Here is a 22802-nt window from a genome sequence, read left to right on the forward strand (position 1 = left end):
AAAAGGAGTCTATAACTTTCTATAGTTTGAAAAAAATTTAGGACACTTTGACCACAAATAAGTTCAAAATGTCAGATATGGACATCTATATGGTTTATGAAACATCAGAAGGAGTCTATAGCTGTGTCCCAAAGTGAAGGCTGCGTCCTTCGAAGGCCGTATTTGAAGGCCGGATGGCCGTATTTGAAGGCCGGATGCGTCACCGCGGCGCGACGAAGGACGTCCCAATTCAAAGGCTGCATCCTTGGAAGGTCGCATTTGAAGGCCGATTGAGTCACCGCGGCGCGATGAAGGCTGTCCCAATTTAATTCTCCATCCTTCGAAGGCCGTATTCGAAGGCCGGTTGCGTCATCGCGCCGCGACGAAGGCTTCCCTGATTCAAAAGCGACGCCAAATGCACCCTTCGTTTCCCCGTGAAAAGAAGGATACATAAATGGACACTTAGCGGCCTATTCTACCCCATAAGTCATTGCGCGCCGTTGACGACAGCATTTATTTATTTATTTATTTTTAAAGGCGGCCGAGACTAGAGGTGGTGGACAGCAAATTCACATTTAAATGTAAGTATTATGTTTTCATTTACTTAAATAGCTAGCGAAACCAGAGTTAAATTTTCTTATAAACTTCTTAACTCCTTTGTCACCATTGCATGGCTTCATTTATCAGGTAGTTTTAGGCAAAACTTGTGGTAATAACGTTATTAGTTTAACGACCTATTTGTAATATTTGCACTTGTGTATTATAAGAAATATCACTCACCCAATAAAGCCCAAAACAATAAGAAAAGCAGTAGATAAGGCAATGGGGTTTCACTTTTATGTGTTTTTGTAGTGCTGTCATGCAAGCTATGTGGTTTTAACCAAATTTTAGTATACAGAATTATGATTTCTTAAGTATTTTGTATGCATGTCTTGATGTGTCATATTTTGCACTGTTAACAATACACTTAAGATTGCTCCTCTGTGTTAAGTACCCTTTTCTGCTTTTTTAGAACAATTCAGGAAAAAATGGGTCTATATATATATATAAAGAACAGTAATACACACATCTTTGCTGAAATGTATTGTCCTGTTGTTGTTAACAAGCCATGGTTCATTTGCTCTGCCTTTAGGATTGCAAGTGTCCAGGGACAGGAGAGGGTGTGAGTGGGAAACCCACTGCTGCAACTTGGCCCTGGTTTGTCCTTATGGATGAGGTGTTGGGACAGATGCATTGCACCAACCCCCCTGTCCTCATCGCCTCAATCCCTGAGGACACACCAGGGCCGAGTTCAGCAGTGGGTGCCCACGGTGAGGAGGAGCCAGGGGCAGCAGCACCAGCACAAAGGCGGCGAGACAGGACGAGTTTTTGGACTTGATCAGAGAAGAAATGCAACTACAGAGGGAGGCAGAGGCGAGGAGTGCACAGGAAAGAAGGAAGAGGATGGACAGGCTGTTTTCTCTTCTTGAGAGAATGATTGAAAAATATATATATTTTCTACATATTCTTGTTTAACTTTTTTCACTTTTATTTTTTAAAAGAAAAATTATGTACATTTATTTTATGCAACTTTAATTGTGTAAATAAAAGAGAATGAATTGTTCTGGACATTATTTATTTTTGTAATGACAGTAATACTTTCTGCATGAAACAAATTCTAAACCTTTTTATTTTTTCAAATAAAATTGGTAAATGAAAATCATTTGTTCTTTAGGCTACATTAAAGTACTTTTTCCAACTATTTACAAAATACGTTAAACATATCAAAATCAACATAAACATTTAATTTTACAATACATAAAATAAGAAAAAATTGATGTAGACTCTATTGAGCTGAGCTGCTGGACCGGGATGGGCTGCCCCTAAGGCCTCCTGCTGGTGGGACATCATCTGGGATGGTCTCCAGAGCGTTTGAGTGCATATTTCCACTATCCACTAAGTTGTCTACCAACAGGTTTGCAGGGCTGATTCAATTGACGGCTTTCTGAAAAAAGTACTTTTAATAACTACTGCATTTATATTAGGCTACTACTGCATTACTGCGTAGGCTATGTTGCATTTTACTTCTGTATATTTTCAATATACAGTAATATCTGGTTGTTACATTATATACTTTTGTGTAGTGTAATGTAATCACATTGTGATGTGAGGGAAAAAAGTACTTCAGGTTACTTCACATTTGTAAGTGAATACGAAAACGAAATATGCAGTTCCGAAAATTAAAGTAACAAAATGTAGGCTTATTGTCACAATATTGACAAATTGTTGCTAACCACAGCAGCGTCCCATATCAAAGGGCGCATCTGAAGCACTCGGACCGGTCTAGCCTACGAAGGATTGTTCTTGTCGCCTGGCAACCGTGACAGCTGCAGATGACGAGCGCGAGAAATATTGGACTTTTTATATTAAATTGGGTTTTGTATTCAAACAGGGCTAAACCGAAAATACATGATCCGGCAGCGCCGTCATATTACACAATGACCTCCGGTAAAATATAAAACATAAAAATGACAATAGCCAATTCTGGCTCCATAGCTGTTTACTCAGTTATCAAAATGAATGATCAGGATAGCAGCTGTCCTCTCGCACCGTTGCTTGGCGCCAGGAGCGGTGATCGGGAACACCTGGTTGCACAATTAGGAAATCCTAGGAAGGCTACATGGTGCGTCCTTCAGAGGACGCATAGGCTGCATCCTTGAAGTCTGCGTCCTTCGAAGGATGCAGCCTTCAACATTGGGACACAGCTTCTGAGTATGTATAGAAAACGCAAGATTGAGGACTCTTTGGCCAGAAATTTGTTCTGGAGGTCAAAAGGGGCCCTCTGAATAGCTGATTTATCATCAAAAGGAGTCTATAACTTTCTATAGTTTGAAAAATTGAGGACACTTTGACCACAAATAAGTTAAAAAAGTCAGATATGGACATCTATATGGCTTATGAAGCATCAGAAGGAGAATGTATTAAAAACGCAAGATCGAGGACTCTTTGGCCAGAAATATGTTCAGGAGGTCAAAAGGGTCCCTCTGTATAGCTGATTTATCATCAAAAGGAGTCTATAACTTTCTATAGTTTGAAAAAAATTTAGGACACTTTGACCACAAATAAGTTCAAAATGTCAGATATGGACATCTATATGGTTTATGAAACATCAGAAGGAGTCTATGAGTATGTATAGAAAACGCAAGATTGAGGACTCTTTGGCCAGAAATTTGTTCTGGAGGTCAAAAGGGGCCCTCTGAATAGCTGATTTATCATCAAAAGGAGTCTATAACTTTATATAGTTTGAAAAATTTTGAGGACACTTTGACCACAAATAAGTTCAATAAGTCAGATATGGACATCTATATGGGTTATGAAACATCAGAAGGAGTATGTATAGAAAACGCAAGATCGAGGACTCTTTGGCCAGAAATATGTTCAGGAGGTCAAAAAGGGACCTCTGTATAGCTGATTTATCATCAAAAGGAGTCTATAACTTTCTATAGTTTGAAAAAAATTTAGGACACTTTGACCACAAATAAGTTCAGAATGTCAGATATGGACATCTATATGGCTTATGAAGCATCAGAAGGAGTATGTATAGAAAACGCACGATCGAGGACTCTTTGGCCAGAAATATGTTCAGGAGGTCAAAAGGGGACCTCTGAATAGCTGATTTATCATCAAAAGGAGTCTATAACTTTCTATAGTTTGAAACATTTTGAGGACACTTTGACGACAAATAAGTTCAATAAGTCAGATATGGACATCTATATGGCTTATGAAGCATCAGAAGGAGTATGTATAGAAAACGCAAGATCGAGGACTCTTTGGCCAGATATATGTTCAGGAGGTCAAAAGGGGACCTCTGTATAGCTGATTTATCATCAAAAGGAGTCTATAACTTTCTATAGTTTGAAAAAAATTTAGGACACTTTGACCACAAATAAGTTCAAAATGTCAGATATGGACATCTATGTGGCTTATGAAGCATCAGAAGGAGTATGTATAGAAAACGCAAGATCGAGGACTCTTTGGCCAGAAATATGTTCTGGCAGCCCGGTCTCACCCCAAAACGTCATGTACTGACGTGTCTTGACCAAACGGCAACATACGACGAATAGGGTACCCCTAAAACGTCCATTTGAGACGAAGACATAAGCGCACCAGCAGCGCCTCCTAGCGGTACCCTAACGCATACCTAAACCTACCCATAACCCGAATAGTCACATATGGACGTTTTAGGGGTACCCTATTCGTCGTATGTTGCCGTTTGGTCAAGACACGTCAGTATGTGACGTTTTGGGGTGAGACTGTGTTAGTTCAGGAGGTCAAAAGGGGACCTCTGAATAGCTGATTTATCATCAAAAGGAGTCTATAACTTTCTATAGTTTGAAACATTTTGAGGACACTTTGACCACAAATAAGTTCAAAAGGTCAGATATGGACATCTATATGGCTTATGAAGCATCAGAAGGAGTATGTATAGAAAACGCAAGATCGAGGACTCTTTGGCCAGAAATATGTTCAGGAGGTCAAAAGGGGACCTCTGAATAGCTGATTATTCATCAAAAGGAGTCTATAACTTTCTATAGTTTGAAACATTTTGAGGACACTTTGACCACAAATAAGTTCAAAATGTCAGATATGGACATCTATATGGCTTATGAAGCATCAGAAGGAGAATGTATAGAAAACGCAAGATCGAGAACTCTTTGGCCAGAAATATGTTCAGGAGGTCAAAAGGGTCCCTCTGTATAGCTGATTTATCATCAAAAGGAGTCTATAACTTTCTATAGTTTGAAAATTTTTTAGGACACTTTGACCACAAATAAGTTCAAAATGTCAGATATGGACATCTATATGGCTTATGAAACATCAGAAGGAGACTATGAGTATGTATAGAAAATGCAAGATTGAGGACTCTTTGGCCAGAAATATGTTCTGGAGGTCAAAAGGGGACCTTTGTATAGCTGATTTATCATCAAAAGGAGTCTATAACTTTCTATAATTTGAAAAATTTTGAGGACACTTTGACCACAAATAAGTTCAAAAAGACAGATATGGACATCTATTTGGCTTATGAAGCATCAGAAGGAGTATGTATAGAAAACGCATGATCGAGGACTCTTTGGCCAGAAATATGTTCTGGAGGTCAAAAGGGGCCGTCTGTATAGCTGATTTATCATCAAAAGGAGTCTATAACATTCTATAGTTTGAAAAAAATTTAGGACACTTTGACCACAAATAAGTTCAAAATGTCAGATATGGACATCTATATGGCTTATGAAACATCAGAAGGAGTCTATGAGTATGTATAGAAAACGCAAGATTGAGGACTCTTTGGCCAGAAATATGTTCTGGAGGTCAAAAGGGGCCCTCTGAATAGCTGATTTATCATCAAAAGGAGTCTATAACTTTCTATAGTTTGAAAAATTTTGAGGACACTTTGACCACAAATAAGTTCAAAAAGTCAGATATGGACATCTATATGGCTTATGAAGCATCAGAAGGAGTATGTATAGAAAACGCAAGATCGAGGACTCTTTGGCCAGAAATATGTTCAGGAGGTCAAAAGGGGACCTCTGTATAGCTGATTTATCATCAAAAAGGAGTCTATAACTTTCTATAGTTTGAAAAAAATGTAGGACACTTTGACCACAAATAAGTTCAAAATGTCAGATATGGACATCTATATGGCTTATGAAGCATCAGGAGGAGTATTTATAGAAAACGCAAGATCGAGGACTCTTTGGCCAGAAATATGTTCAGGAGGTCAAAAGGGGACCTCTGAATAGCTGATTTATCATCAAAAGGAGTCTATAACTTTCTATAGTTTGAAACATTTTGAGGACACTTTGACCACAAATAAGTTCAAAATGTCAGATATGGACATCTATATGGCTTATGAAGCATCAGAAGGAGTATGTATAGAAAACGCAAGATCGAGGACTCTTTGGCCAGAAATATGTTCAGGAGGTCAAAAGGGGACCTCTGAATAGCTGATTTATCATCAAAAGGAGTCTATAACTTTCTATAGTTTGAAATTTTTTTAGGACACTTTGACCACAAATAAGTTCAAAATGTCAGATATGGACATCTATATGGCTTATGAAACATCAGAAGGAGACTATGAGTATGTATAGAAAACGCAAGATTGAGGACTCTTTGGCCAGAAATATGTTCTGGAGGTCAAAAGGGGACCTCTGAATAGCTGATTTATCATCAAAAGGAGTCTATAACTTTCTATAGTTTGAAACATTTTGAGGACACTTTGACGACAAATAAGTTCAATAAGTCAGATATGGACATCTATATGGCTTATGAAGCATCAGAAGGAGTATGTATAGAAAACGCAAGATCGAGGACTCTTTGGCCAGATATATGTTCAGGAGGTCAAAAGGGGACCTCTGTATAGCTGATTTATCATCAAAAGGAGTCTATAACTTTCTATAGTTTGAAAAAAATTTAGGACACTTTGACCACAAATAAGTTCAAAATGTCAGATATGGACATCTATATGGCTTATGAAGCATCAGAAGGAGTATGTATAGAAAACGCAAGATCGAGGACTCTTTGGCAAGAAATATGTTCAGGAGGTCAAAAGGGGACCTCTGAATAGCTGATTTATCATCAAAAGGAGTCTATAACTTTCTATAGTTTGAAATTTTTTTAGGACACTTTGACCACAAATAAGTTCAAAATGTCAGATATGGACATCTATATGGCTTATGAAACATCAGAAGGAGACTATGAGTATGTATAGAAAACGCAAGATTGAGGACTCTTTGGCCAGAAATATGTTCTGGAGGTCAAAAGGGGACCTTTGTATAGCTGATTTATCATCAAAAGGAGTCTATAACTTTCTATAATTTGAAAAATTTTGAGGACACTTTGACCACAAATAAGTTCAAAAAGACAGATATGGACATCTATATGGCTTATGAAGCATCAGAAGGAGTATGTATAGAAAACGCATGATCGAGGACTCTTTGGCCAGAAATATGTTCTGGAGGTCAAAAGGGGCCGTCTGTATAGCTGATTTATCATCAAAAGGAGTCTATAACATTCTATAGTTTGAAAAAAATTTAGGACACTTTGACCACAAATAAGTTCAAAATGTCAGATATGGACATCTATATGGCTTATGAAACATCAGAAGGAGTCTATGAGTATGTATAGAAAACGCAAGATTGAGGACTCTTTGGCCAGAAATATGTTCTGGAGGTCAAAAGGGGCCCTCTGAATAGCTGATTTATCATCAAAAGGAGTCTATAACTTTCTATAGTTTGAAAAATTGAGGACACTTTGACCACAAATAAGTTCAAAAAGTCAGATATGGACATCTATATGGCTTATGAAGCATCAGAAGGAGTATGTATAGAAAACGCAAGATCGAGGACTCCTTGGCCAGAAATATGTTCAGGAGGTCAAAAGGGGACCTCTGTATAGCTGATTTATCATCAAAAAGGAGTCTATAACTTTCTATAGTTTGAAAAAAATGTAGGACACTTTGACCACAAATAAGTTCAAAATGTCAGATATGGACATCTATATGGCTTATGAAGCATCAGAAGGATTATTTATAGAAAACGCAAGATCGAGGACTCTTTGGCCAGAAATATGTTCAGGAGGTCAAAAGGGGACCTCTGAATAGCTGATTTATCATCAAAATGAGTCTATAACTTTCTATAGTTTGAAAAATTTTGAGGACACTTTGACCACAAATAAGTTCAATAAGTCAGATATGGACATCTATATGGCTTATGAAACATCAGAAGGAGTATGTATAGAAAACGCAAGATCGAGGACTCTTTGGCCAGAAATATGTTCAGGAGGTCAAAAGGGGACCTCTGTATAGCTGATTTATCATCAAAAGGAGTCTATAACTTTACATAGTTTGAAATTTTTTCAAGACACTTTGACCACAAATAAGTTCAAAATGTCAGATATGGATATCTATATGGCTTATGAAACATCAGAAGGAGACTATGAGTATGTATAGAAAACGCAAGATTGAGGACTCTTTGGCCAGAAATTTGTTCTGGAGGTCAAAAGGGGCCCTCTGAATAGCTGATTTATCATCAAAAGGAGTCTATAACTAGTGTTGTTTTTGGCAGCCTGTTTTAATTTTAGTTTTAGTCTAGTCTTTGTGTCAGGCTGTCATTTTAGTTTTTATTAGTTAGTCACATTCATACTCTTTTTAGTCTAGTCTAGTTTTAGTCGACGAAAACTGATGACATTTTAGTCTAGTTTTAGTCAACGAAAACTGATGACATTTTAGTCTAGTTTTAGTCGACGAAAACTGATGACATTTTAGTCTAGTTTTAGTCAAATGAAAATTGTATTTTAGTCTCTTTTTAGTAATGTGATTCTATTTAACCCAGTCAATATAGAATTTCAAACAAGGCTATCTTATTATAGGCTATTTAGTAAGCCTAGGCCTATATTTAGGGCTGTGACGGTGGCAGGTTTTTTTTTTTTACCACCGCGGTAATGGACCAACTACCGGCGGTGGTTGGGGGGTTATTTAAAAAAAAACTCGTTTTATATTTCCACACAAAGACGCGTGATATACACTTTGCGCTTTGAGAGGGATGTGGGACGCAGGAAAACACGAAGATATCAATCTCTATCGATCTCTTTATGATATCTTTGTTTTTTCTACTTGATGTAAATTGGTTTGAAGGGCGAATTTTATCCTCCACAAGGCCGAAATATTTAGGCTATGTTTGAGATTGCGCTGCCAGAGAAAGTGAAACTAAAAATCACCCGCGCGTGTGAAGCGCGCTTTACAACTAAACTTGACGCGCCCTATGTCTATATAACAAGCACAAACTGTGTTAAAAAGAATTTGACATGCAAGTACAAATGTAGGCCATCTGTCCTACAGCGTTTTTCTACGTTACCACAGTAAAGAATACGAATATAATAGGCCTAATTAAAAGCGAACCAAGAAACGTTATAATACCTTTAGAAAATGGGTGAGACGTGACGTGAGTGAAGATTTGGGAAAAGAAACAAGAGATTCCATGCAGGGATGAGTCACGATTTTTGGATATTCGATTAGTTTATTTAATTATAGGATATCGAATAGGTTTTGCGATTATTCTCTAAAATAAAATCTCCATGTTCTGGCGCTGATGCGGTGACGTGTTCATGTAACCAGAGACATGCAGCTGTCACAAAGAACCGGCAAAAGTAATGATTATGAATGTGTCAAATACATCAATGAGACATTTTAATAGAATAACTAATGGAGTAATATATTGTTAAATTCGCTGATAATCGGGTGACCAGATCGCAATCCAGAATTTAAAGCCGACAAAGCTATGGGTTCACGCACAAATCTCTCATTCGTCGTGACGTTAACATTTCGTCTCGTCTCGTTTTGGTCAACGAAAATGAAGAGACATTTTAGCATAGTTTTTATTTTTTTAAACCACATTTAGTCTCGTTTTTATTCGTCAACGATATTGCATTATACATGTATTTTAGTCATCGTCACATGACCATGCATTTACGTCTAGTCTCGTCTCATTTTCGTCAGGTGATAACGGTTCGTTGACGACAATATTTCGTCATAATTTTCGTTGACGAAAGCAACACTATCTATAACTTTCTATAGTTTGAAACATTTTGAGGACACTTTGACGACAAATAAGTTCAATAAGTCAGATATGGACATCTATATGGTTTATGAAGCATCAGAAGGAGTATGTATAGAAAACGCAAGATCGAGGACTCTTTGGCCAGATATATGTTCAGGAGGTCAAAAGGGGACCTCTGTATAGCTGATTTATCATCAAAAGGAGTCTATAACTTTCTATAGTTTGAAAAAAATTTAGGACACTTTGACCACAAATAAGTTCAAAATGTCAGATATGGACATCTATATGGCTTATGAAGCATCAGAAGGAGTATGTATAGAAAACGCAAGATCGAGGACTCTTTGGCCAGAAATATGTTCAGGAGGTCAAAAGGGGACCTCTGAATAGCTGATTTTCCACCAAAAGGAGTCTATAACTTTCTATAGTTTGAAACATTTTGAGGACACTTTGACCACAAATAAGTTCAAAAGGTCAGATATGGACATCTATATGGCTTACGAAGCATCAGAAGGAGTCTATGAGTATGTATAGAAAACGGAAGATCGAGGACTCTTTGGCCAGAAATATGTTCAGGAGGTCAAAAGGGGACCTCTGAATAGCTGATTTATCATCAAAAGGAGTCTATAACTTTCTATAGTTTGAAACATTTTGAGGACACTTTGACCACAAATAAGTTCAAAATGTCAGATATGGACATCTATATGGCTTATGAAGCATCAGAAGGAGAATGTATAGAAAACGCAAGATCGAGGACTCTTTGTCCAGAAATATGTTCAGGAGGTCAAAAGGGTCCCTCTGTATAGCTGATTTATCATCAAAAGGAGTCTATAACTTTCTATAGTTTGAAATTTTTTTAGGACACTTTGACCACAAACAAGTTCAAAATGTCAGATATGGACATCTATATGGCTTATGAAACATCAGAAGGAGACTATGAGTATGTATAGAAAAAGCAAGATTGAGGACTCTTTGGCCAGAAATATGTTCTGGAGGTCAAAAGGGGACCTTTGTATAGCTGATTTATCATCAAAAGGAGTCTATAACTTTCTATAATTTGAAAAATTGAGGACACTTTGACCACAAATAAGTTCAAAAAGACAGATATGGACATCTATATGGCTTATGAAGCATCAGAAGGAGTATGTATAGAAAACGCATGATCGAGGACTCTTTGGCCAGAAATATGTTCTGGAGGTCAAAAGGGGCCGTCTGTATAGCTGATTTATCATCAAAAGGAGTCTATAACATTCTATAGTTTGAAAAAAATTTAGGACACTTTGACCACAAATAAGTTCAAAATGTCAGATATGGACATCTATATGGCTTATGAAACATCAGAAGGAGTCTATGAGTATGTATAGAAAACGCAAGATTGAGGACTCTTTGGCCAGAAATATGTTCTGGAGGTCAAAAGGGGCCCTCTGAATAGCTGATTTATCATCAAAAGGAGTCTATAACTTTCTATAGTTTGAAAAATTTTGAGGACACTTTGACCACAAATAAGTTCAAAATGTCAGATATGGACATCTATATGGCTTATGAAGCATCAGAAGGAGTATGTATAGAAAACGCAAGATCGAGGACTCTTTGGCCAGAAATATGTTCAGGAGGTCAAAAGGGGACCTCTGTATAGCTGATTTATCATCAAAAAGGAGTCTATAACTTTCTATAGTTTGAAAAAAATGTAGGACACTTTGACCACAAATAAGTTCAAAATGTCAGATATGGACATCTATATGGCTTATGAAGCATCAGAAGGAGTATGTATAGAAAACGCAAGATCGAGGACTCTTTGGCCAGAAATATGTTCAGGAGGTCAAAAGGGGACCTCTTTATAGCTGATTTATCATCAAAAGGAGGCTATAACTTTCTATAATTTGAAAAATTTTGAGGACACTTTGACCACAAATAAATTCAAAAAGTCAGATATGGACATCTATATGGCTTATGAAGCATCAGAAGGAGTATGTATAGAAAACGCAAGATCGAGGACTCTTTGGCCAGAAATATGTTCAGGAGGTCAAAAGGGGAACTCTGAATAGCTGATTTATCATCAAAAGGAGTCTATAACTTTCTATAGTTTGAAAAATTTTTAGGACACTTTGACCACAAATAAATTCAAAATGTCAGATATGGACATATATATGGCTTATGAAACATCAGAAGGAGTCTATGAGTATGTATAGAAAACGCAAGATTGAGGAATCTTTGGCCAGAAATATGTTCTGGAGGTCAAAAGGGGCCCTCTGAATAGCTGATTTATCATCAAAAGGAGTCTATAACTTTCTATAGTTTGAAAAATTTTGAGGACACTTTGACCACAAATAAGTTCAAAAAGTCAGATATGGACATCTATATGGCTTATGAAGCATCAGAAGGAGTATGTATAGAAAACGCAAGATCGAGGACTCTTTGGCCAGAAATATGTTCAGGAGGTCAAAAGGGGACCTCTGTATAGCTGATTTATCATCAAAAAGGAGTCTATAACTTTCTATAGTTTGAAAATTTTTTAGGACACTTTGACCTCAAATAAGTTAAAAATGTCAGATATGGACATCTATATGGCTTATGAAACATCAGAAGGAGACTATGAGTATGTATAGAAAACGCAAGATTGAGGAATCTTTGGCCAGAAATATGTTCTGGAGGTCAAAAGGGGACCTTTGTATAGCTGATTTATCATCAAAAGGAGTCTATAACTTTCTATAATTTGAAAAATTGAGAGGACACTTTGACCACAAATAAGTTCAAAAAGACAGATATGGACATCTATATGGCTTATGAAGCATCAGAAGGAGTATGTATAGAAAACGCATGATCGAGGACTCTTTGGCCAGAAATATGTTCTGGAGGTCAAAAGGGGCCCTCTGAATAGCTGATTTATCATCAAAAGGAGTCTATAACTTTCTATAGTTTGAAAAATTGAGGACACTTTGACCACAAATAAGTTCAAAAAGTCAGATATGGACATCTATATGGCTTATGAAGCATCAGAAGGAGTATGTATAGAAAACACAAGATCGAGGACTCTTTGGCCAGAAATATGTTCAGGAGGTCAAAAGGGGACCTCTGAATAGCTGATTTATCATCAAAAGGAGTCTATAACTTTCTATAGTTTGAAACATTTTGAGGACACTTTGACCACAAATAAGTTCAAAAAGTCAGATATGGACATCTATATGGCTTATGAAGCATCAGAAGGAGTATGTATAGAAAACGCAAGATCGAGGACTCTTTGGCCAGAAATATGTTCAGGAGGTCAAAAGGGGACCTCTGTATAGCTGATTTATCATCAAAAAGGAGTCTATAACTTTCTATAGTTTGAAAATTTTTTAGGACACTTTGACCACAAATAAGTTCAAAATGTCAGATATGGACATCTATATGGCTTATGAAACATCAGAAGGAGACTATGAGTATGTATAGAAAATGCAAGATTGAGGAATCTTTGGCCAGAAATATGTTCTGGAGGTCAAAAGGGGACCTCTGAATAGCTGATTTATCATCAAAAGGAGTCTATAACTTTCTATAGTTTGAAACATTTTGAGGACACTTTGACCACAAATAAATTCAAAAAGTCAGATATGGACATCTATATGGCTTATGAAGCATCAGAAGGAGTATGTATAGAAAACGCAAGATCGAGGACTCTTTGGCCAGAAATATGTTCAGGAGGTCAAAAGGGGACCTCTGTATAGCTGATTTATCATCAAAAAGGAGTCTATAACTTTCTATAGTTTGAAAAAAATGTAGGACACTTTGACCACAAATAAGTTCAAAATGTCAGATATGGACATCTATATGGCTTATGAAGCATCAGAAGGAGTATGTATAGAAAACGCAAGATCGAGGACTCTTTGGCCAGAAATATGTTCAGGAGGTCAAAAGGGGACCTCTTTATAGCTGATTTATCATCAAAAGGAGTCTATAACTTTCTATAGTTTGAAAAAAATGTAGGACACTTTGACCACAAATAAGTTCAAAATGTCAGATATGGACATCTATATGGCTTATGAAACATCAGAAGGAGTCTATGAGTATGTATAGAAAACGCAAGATTGAGGACTCTTTGGCCAGAAATATGTTCTGGAGGTCAAAAGGGGCCCTCTGAATAGCTGATTTATCATCAAAAGGAGTCTATAACTTTCTATAGTTTGAAAAATTTTGAGGACACTTTGACCACAAATAAGTTCAATAAGTCAGATATGGACATCTATATGGCTTATGAAGCATCTGAAGGAGAATGTATAGAAAACGCAAGATCGAGGACTCTTTGGAAAGAAATATGTTCAGGAGGTCAAAAGGGGACCTCTGAATAGCTGATTTATCATCAAAAGGAGTCTATAACTTTCTATAGTTTGAAAAATTGAGGACACTTTGACCACAAATAAGTTCAAAAAGTCAGATATGGACATCTATATGGCTTATGAAGCATCAGAAGGAGTATGTATAGAAAACGCAAGATCGAGGACTCTTTGGCCAGATATATGTTCAGGAGGTCAAAAGGGGACCTCTGTATAGCTGGTTTATCATCAAAAGGAGTCTATAACTTTCTATAGTTTGAAAAAATTTAGGACACTTTGACCACAAATAAGTTCAAAATGTCAGATATGGACATCTATATGGCTTATGAAGCATCAGAAGGAGAATGTATAGAAAACGCAAGATCGAGGACTCTTTGGCCAGAAATATGTTCAGGAGGTCAAAAGGGTCCCTCTGTATAGCTGATTTATCATCAAAAGGAGTCTATAACTTTCTATAGTTTGAAATTTTTTTAGGACACTTTGACCACAAATAAGTTCAAAATGTCAGATATGGACATCTATATGGCTTATGAAACATCAGAAGGAGTCTATGAGTATGTCTAGAAAACGCAAGATTGAGGAATCTTTGGCCAGAAATATGTTCTGGAGGTCAAAAGGGGCCCTCTGAATAGCTGATTTATCATCAAAAGGAGTCTATAACTTTCTATAGTTTGAAAAATTTTGAGGACACTTTGACCACAAATAAGTTCAAAATGTCAGATATGGACATCTATATGGCTTATGAAGCATCAGAAGGAGTATGTATAGAAAACGCAAGATCGAGGACTCTTTGGCCAGAAATATGTTCAGGAGGTCAAAAGGGGACCTCTGAATAGCTGATTTATCATCAAAAGGAGTCTATAACTTTCTATAGTTTGAAACATTTTGAGGACACTTTGACCACAAATAAGTTCAAAAGGTCAGATATGGACATCTATATGGCTTATGAAGCATCAGAAGGAGAATGTATAGAAAACGCAAGATCGAGGACTCTTTGGCCAGAAATATGTTCAGGAGGTCAAAAGGGTCCCTCTGTATAGCTGATTTATCATCAAAAGGAGTCTATAACTTTCTATAGTTTGAAAAATTTTTAGGACACTTTGACCACAAATAAGTTCAAAATGTCAGATATGGACATCTATATGGCTTATGAAACATCAGAAGGAGACTATGAGTATGTATAGAAAACGCAAGATTGAGGACTCTTTGGCCAGAAATATGTTCTGGAGGTCAAAAGGGGCCCTCTGAATAGCTGATTTATCATCAAAAGGAGTCTATAATTTTCTATAGTTTGAAAAAAATTTAGGACACTTTGACCACAAATAAGTTCAAAAAGTCAGATATGGACATCTATATGGCTTATGAAGCATCAGAAGGAGTATGTATAGAAAACGCAAGATCGAGGACTCTTTGGCAAGAAATATGTTCAGGAGGTCAAAAAGGGACCTCTGAATAGCTGATTTATCATCAAAAGGAGTCTATAACTTTCTATAGTTTGAAACATTTTGAGGACACTTTGACCACAAATAAGTTCAAAATGTCAGATATGGACATCTATATGGCTTATGAAGCATCAGAAGGAGTATGTATAGAAAACGCAAGATCGATGACTCTTTGGCCAGAAATATGTTCAGGAGGTCAAAAGGGGACCTCTGAATAGCTGATTTATCATCAAAAGGAGTCTATAACTTTCTATAGTTTGAAAAATTTTGAGGACACTTTGACCACAAATAAGTTCAAAATGTCAGATATGGACATCTATATGGCTTATGAATCATCAGAAGGAGTCTATGAGTATGTATAGAAAGTCCAAGATCGAGGACTCTTTGGCCAGAAATATGTTCAGTAGGTCAAAAGGGGCCCTCTGTATAGCTGATTTATCATCAAAAGGAGTCTATAACTTTATATAGTTTGAAAATTTTTAGGACACTTTGACCACAAATAAGTTCAAAAGGTCAGATATGGACATCTATATGGCTTACGAAGCATCGGAAGGAGTCTATGAGTATGTATAGAAAGCCCAAGATCGAGGACTCTTTGGCCAGAAATATGTTCAGTAGGTCAACAGGGGACCTCTGTATAGCTGATTTATCATCAAAAGGAGTCTATAACTTTCTATAGTTTGAAACATTTTGAGGACACTTTGACCACAAATAAGTTCAAAATGTCAGATATGGACATCTATATGGCTTATGAAGCATCAGAAGGAGTATGTATAGAAAACGCAAGATCGAGGAATCTTTGGCCAGAAATATGTTCAGGAGGTCAAAAGGGGACCTCTGTATAGCTGATTTATCATCAAAAGGAGTCTATAACTTTCTATAGTTTGAAAAAAATTTAGGACACTTTGACCACAAATAAGTTCAAAATGTCAGATATGGACATCTATATGGTTTATGAAACATCAGAAGGAGTCTATGAGTATGTATAGAAAACGCAAGATTGAGGACTCTTTGGCCAGAAATGTGTTCAATAGCTCAAAAGGGGACCTCTGTATAGCTGATTTATCATCAAAAGGAGTCTATAACTTTCTATAGTTTGAAAAATTTTGAGGACACTTTGACCACAAATAAGTTCAAAAAGTCAGATATGGACATCTATATGGCTTATGAAGCATCAGAAGGAGTATGTATAGAAAACACAAGATCGAGGACTCTTTGGCCAGAAATATGTTCAGGAGGTCAAAAGGGGACCTCTGAATAGCTGATTTATCATCAAAAGGAGTCTATAACGTTCTATAGTTTGAAACATTTTGAGGACACTTTGACTAAAAATAAGTTCAAAAAGTCAGATATGGACATCTATATGGCTTATGAAGCATCAGAAGGAGTATGTATAGAAAACGCAAGATCGAGGACTCTTTGGCCAGAAATATGTTCAATAGCTCAAAAGGGGACCTCTGTATAGCTGATTTATCATCAAAAGGAGTCTATAACTTTCTATAGTTTGAAAAATTTTGAGGACACTTTGACCACAAATAAGTTCAAAAAGTCAGATATGGACATCTATATGGCTTATGAAGCATCAGAAGGAGTATGTATAGAAAACACAAGATCGAGGACTCTTTGGCCAGAAATATGTTCAGTAGGTCAAAAAGGGACGTCAAAAGGGGACCTCTGTATAGCTGATTTATCATCAAAAGTAGTCTATAACTTTCTATAGTTTGAAAAATGTTAGGACATTTTGACCACAAATAAGTTAGAAATGCCAGATATGGACATCTATATGGCTTATGAAGCATCAAAAGGAGTCTATGAGTATGTATAGAAAGCCCAAGATTGAGGACTCTTTGGCCAGAAATATGTTCAGGAGGTCAGAAGGGGACCTCTGTATAGCTGATTTATCATCAAAAATGGAGTCTATATCTTTCTATAGTTTGAAAAATATTTAGGACACTTTGACCACAAATAAGTTCAAAAGGTCAGATATGGACATCTATATGGCTTATGAAGCATCAGAAGGAGTCTATGAGTATGTATAGAAAGCGCAAGATCGAGGACTCTTTGGCCAGAAATATGTTCTGGAGGTCAAAAGGGGACCTCTGTATAGCTGATTTATCATCAAAAGGAGTCTATAACTTTCTATAGTTTGAAAAAAAATTAGGACACTTTGACCACAAATAAGTTCAAAAGGTCAGATATGGACATCTATATGGCTTATGAAGCATCAGAAGGAGTATGTATAGAAAACGGAAGATCGAGGACTCTTTGGCCAGAAATATGTTCAGTAGGTCAAAAAGGGACCTCTGTATAGCTGATTTATCATCAAAAGGAGTCTATAACTTTCTATAGTTTGAAAAATTGAGGACACTTTGACCAAAAATAAGTTCAAAAAGTCAGATATGGACATCTATATGGCTTATGCAGCATCAGAAGCAGTCTATGAGTATGTATAGAAAACGCAAGATCGAGGACTCTTTGGCCAGAAATATATTCTGGAGTTCAAAAGGGGCCCTCTGAATAGCTGATTTATCATCAAAAGGAGTCTATAACTTTCTATAGTTTGAAAATTTTTTAGGACACTTTGACCACAAATAAGTTCAAACGGTCAGATATGGACATCTATATGGCTTATGAAGCATCAGAAGGAGTATGTATAGAAAGCCCAAGATTGAGGACTATTTGGCCAGAAATATGTTCTGGAGGTCAAAGGGGGCCCTATGTATAGCTGATTTATCATCAAAAGGAGTCTATAACTTTCTATAGTTTGAAAAATTGAGGACACTTTGACCACAAATAAGTTCAAAATGTCAGATATGGACATATATATGGCTTATGAAACATCAGAAGGAGTCTATGAGTATGTATAGAAAACGCAAGATTGAGGACTCTTTGGCCAGAAATATGTTCTGGAGGTCAAAAGGGGCCCTCTGAATAGCTGATTTATCATCAAAAGGAGTCTATAACTTTCTATAGTTTGAAAAATTGAGGACACTTTGACCACAAATAAGTTCAAAATGTCAGATATGGACATATATATGGCTTATGAAACATCAGAAGGAGTCTATGAGTATGTATAGAAAACGCAAGATTGAGGACTCTTTGGCCAGAAATATGTTCTGGAGGTCAAAAGGGGCCCTCTGAATAGCTGATTTATCATCAAAAGGAGTCTATAACTTTCTATAGTTTGAAAAATTGAGGACACTTTGACCACAAATAAGTTCAAAAAGTCAGATATGGACATCTATATGGCTTATGAAGCATCAGAAGGAGTATGTATAGAAAACGCAAGATTGAGGACTCCTTGGCCAGAAATATGTTCAGGAGGTCAAAAGGGGACCTCTGTATAGCTGATTTATCATCAAAAAGGAGTCTATAACTTTCTATAGTTTGAAACATTTTGAGGACACTTTGACCACAAATAAGTTCAAAAGGTCAGATATGGACATCTATATGGCTTATGAAGCATCGGAAGGAGTCTATGAGAATGTATAGAAAGCCCTAGATTGAGGACTCTTTGGCCAGAAATATGTTCAGGAGGTCAAACGGGGACCTCTGTATAGCTGATTTATCATCAAAAGGAGTCTATAACTTTCTATAGTTTGAAAAATATTTAGGACACTTTGACCACAAATAAGTTCAAAAGGTCAGATATGGACATCTATATGGCTTATGAAGCATCAGAAGGAGTATGTATAGAAAACGGAAGTTCGAGGACTCTTTGGCCAGAAATATGTTCAGTAGGTCAAAAAGGGACCTCTGTATAGCTGATTTATCATCAAAAGGAGTCTATAACTTTCTATAGTTTGAAAAATTGAGGACACTTTGACCACAAATAAGTTCAAAAAGTCAGATATGGACATCTACACTGTAAAAACTAAAGGAGCCTCAAATATCCTGTCGGATACTCAAGGAACTTAAAAATGTAATTTAAGTGCCTCAAAGCTCTTTCTCCTATAGTAGGGTTACTGGAGGAGCATTGACAATATTTGAGGTTCTTGCTGGAACTTATGGGATCCTTTAAGCACTTTGTATTTAGTTCAGAGGTTCTGGAGTCACCTTTTCATTACTATGAGACCTTGAAGTGCTTTGGGGGAAAATAGAGGAACTTGAATGTGATAAAAGGGTTATTGGAAGATCTTTTAACATTTAAGTGGTTCCTGGAGGATCTCTTATGTTAAAGCCAGCATCTGGAGGAACCCAATGGTTCAGTAAGGCCAGAATGATATTATTATTATCCTATTATTACTTAAGTTTGATTCAGTATACATACCCAGATGAAAAATACGTAGGCTACTATTAAAAATGTACTTGAGTGTGTTTTTAGTAGGCCTTCAATACAAATATAACCTACTTTAATGCATATTAATACATTTAACAGTACGTCTTTTTCACCTGGGTAGCTTACATTTATGTAGTATAGGCCTATTTTATTGATTAATTTAAACCTTAAACAACAACACTAAATAATAATAATATTAATAATAAAAAATCATTAATTATTATTGAATAAATAATAGTAAAAAATAATATTTTTTACATCTTCATAAATTATTATTTGAAGAAGAAGAACCAGGAGGATAAAGGTTTTATTCTGTCCCGAAACTGCTGCTATTCCTCTGCTGTCGTCGCTTCACTGATGCTCGCGCTGCTCGCGCGCAACAAAGCTCAGCTGATTGACGTCATCGAGTTTGAAAGTAACGGCTCCATACTCCTCCTCATCAAAGCCTGCCGCATCTTCCGCCGTTTGTTCTGCTCTCCGTTACAAGGTTTGTAAACTCGCCAAAGAAATATAAATACTCACTATATTCAAACACACATATATATACTAAATTTATTATGCATTACTACGTTTTTACAGTGTTTACCACTCGTTTATTGTACAGTATCTGGTAGGAAGGTTTTAGCCGCGATGCTAACTACGTTGATCTAATGAACAAATGGAAATTATTGACTTATTGTCTTAGATTGATTTAAAGTTAGTCATTCAATTCAACATATTCTGTAAACTGTGTCTTCAAATTGCTGATATACAGCCTAACTAATTTAGCTGATTCCTGCTGTCGTCATTGGCGTTTGTTATGAATAACAAAAGCAGGTTAATATTTGGTCTGTTTTTGTTTAGCCTAACTTTACTTACTACAGTTGCCCTCATTCTCTCAAATACCATTTTAAAGCCATTTACTGGTCAATAAATATTATGTTGTGAATAATCAGCTTTGTTATTTTGTTTCCCCAGAACAACCAGTACAAAGTTTCAGTGGCAACATTGAATTACAGTAAGTACCTGCACCACATGCAAGTACATTATTACTATGAACTCTGTGTGCAATTGTATTGTTTGACTGTGTACTTGTTTTTAAATCAGTTATTCTCTGAAAATCTTCTTCCCTCATGCTCTCAAATCTCATTCATGTTACATTCATGTAATATCTTTGGAGCCAATAATGCTATGCATTTTTTATAGGCTATACCTTAATCATATGCATTTGAATATAAGACATTTGAACCCTGAATTATAACTTCAAGTTTGATCTTTTTCGACAAAAAAGGAAAAAGCTATTAAATGGCTTCATAAGACTTACAACACAAACCATAACACATGAGTTGTGAATTCATTGATTATTTTTAGGATCTTTTCTGGGACATTTTTGGACCTTAACCATTTTTACATAAATTGTTGCATTGAATTGAACTAGACAAGTGTACATAAGAATGGTTTCATGAATGATTTACACATTTGTTTTCTGCTTGTGTTTCATGCAGTGAAATTGAATGGTGACGGGGTTTGCATTATACCTGAGATCTGCTTTTGGGTTCCACAGACAGAAAGTCAAACAGGTTTGGAACGCTGAGGAAATTATTTAAATTTCACAACTATCACTTTAACCTAACAGTAAATGTTGTACTTTGCAGGGATCTCGGTAAACTGAAATACAAGTTTGAAGTTTGAACAAGAATAAAAATCCTCCTGTAGACCTGAAAATCATTGAAGTGCCTGGACCATCCACCAGAAAAGAGGAAAAACAAACAGAAAATGAAGCTGATGCACCTTTTCACTTTTCTAACTCGTTAAGCACCTCACATGTCCCTTGTGAAGATTTTATAATTGATTGCATTTTATGTTGCAGTGAGTAAAGGTGCGTCACATTTGTGAATTTCATGAAATTACACAGGCAAAAAGGTCCATTGACCATTGTCAGCAGTGTAGCAATGTAATGTATGAAGCACCACACAAAATTGCTGATCGTGTGGATTCTTATTGAAATGACTGAATTCACCAGTGAACATTCACAGAACAACAGATAATTTTACTGCACCTTAACTCTGTTCAAATGGAAAATGTTTTCTGCTTGTTGTGACATAAGGAATACTGTTTCCGGGTCGAAGCCTCTACTTCTACTTCCTTTATCTTGTTTCTAGATATTGAGAATACTCAACAACCATTTATGGGAACTGTTGATTCAAGTCACACATTTAAGCTTTTCAAAAGCCATAGTGTACATTACAGTCTCCAGTCTCACGGCATCCCAGACGTCAACATTTTATAATTCAAAATAGCTGAACAACTAAACCATCTGAGATTTCGGAATAGAGATAAAGGTTAGGATCATAATTTTCAGGAATATTACAGAACAATGAGTGCATATTAGCACTGTTATTTGTTTTTGGCATCTGAGAGAGCTTTTGGACTTGGAAACAGTAGCGTCAGACTTAAGCGAACTGAAACACGTTTTAAAATTAAGTGAAGATGGACATTTTTAATTAGTCCATTTTAATTTTTTACATTGATTTATTACATGGAACATGTGTTTTCTATGCATTTTGTTGAGATGTCTTTTCTTGTGTAGCCTATTGTATACACGTGGTTGATTATTCATGTTACTTATGTATTATACAATTTTTTTTTGTGTGTATTCATTGATATGAATCTATTACTAGCTTTTTCCCCAAGTGCATTGAAGTGTATGTATTAAAATGGATCTAAAATATGTAATAAACAATTCTTATTTTGTATTTGGTTCAGTTTGTTTATTATAATAGAAGTTTATGGTAACTGTAGTAACAACATGAAATTAATTTAATACTAATAAATAAAAAAATAATAGAAATTTGGTTCCTGGAGGCACCCACAGTGGTTCCACACAGTGCTTCATATAAGAGTTCCTCAGGAAGCCTGTGTGGTTCCTCAGAGAACCACCCCTTTTTAAAGGGTGCCTAGAGGATCTACAGACGGTTCCGCCGGTGTGGCAAAGTGAAGAACCCCAAAAGGTTCCTCCAGGCACCTTTACTTTTTACAGTGTATATGGCTTATGCAGCATCAGAAGCAGTCTATGAGTATGTATAGAAAACGCAAGATCGAGGACTCTTTGGCCAGAAATATATTCTGGAGGTCAAAAGGGGCCCTCTGAATAGCTGATTTATCATCAAAAGGAGTCTATAACTTTCTATAGTTTGAAAATTTTTTAGGACACTTTGACCACAAATAA

The 22802-nt window shown here is 36.3% G+C and overlaps 1 long non-coding RNA gene across 1 annotated transcript; it reads left to right on the forward strand.

The window, feature by feature from the left end:
* Nucleotides 1-20551: 20551 nt before the first annotated feature.
* LOC308680370 lies at nt 20552-22328 on the forward strand. Its single transcript, XR_014028910.1, has 3 exons — nt 20552-20591; nt 21079-21153; nt 21229-22328. It is a non-coding gene; the product is annotated as an uncharacterized lncRNA (long non-coding RNA).
* Nucleotides 22329-22802: the final 474 nt, after the last annotated feature.

The sequence above is a fragment of the Scardinius erythrophthalmus genome, assembly GCF_964197995.2.
Source record: "Scardinius erythrophthalmus genome assembly, chromosome: 20".
NCBI lineage: Eukaryota > Metazoa > Chordata > Actinopteri > Cypriniformes > Leuciscidae > Scardinius > Scardinius erythrophthalmus.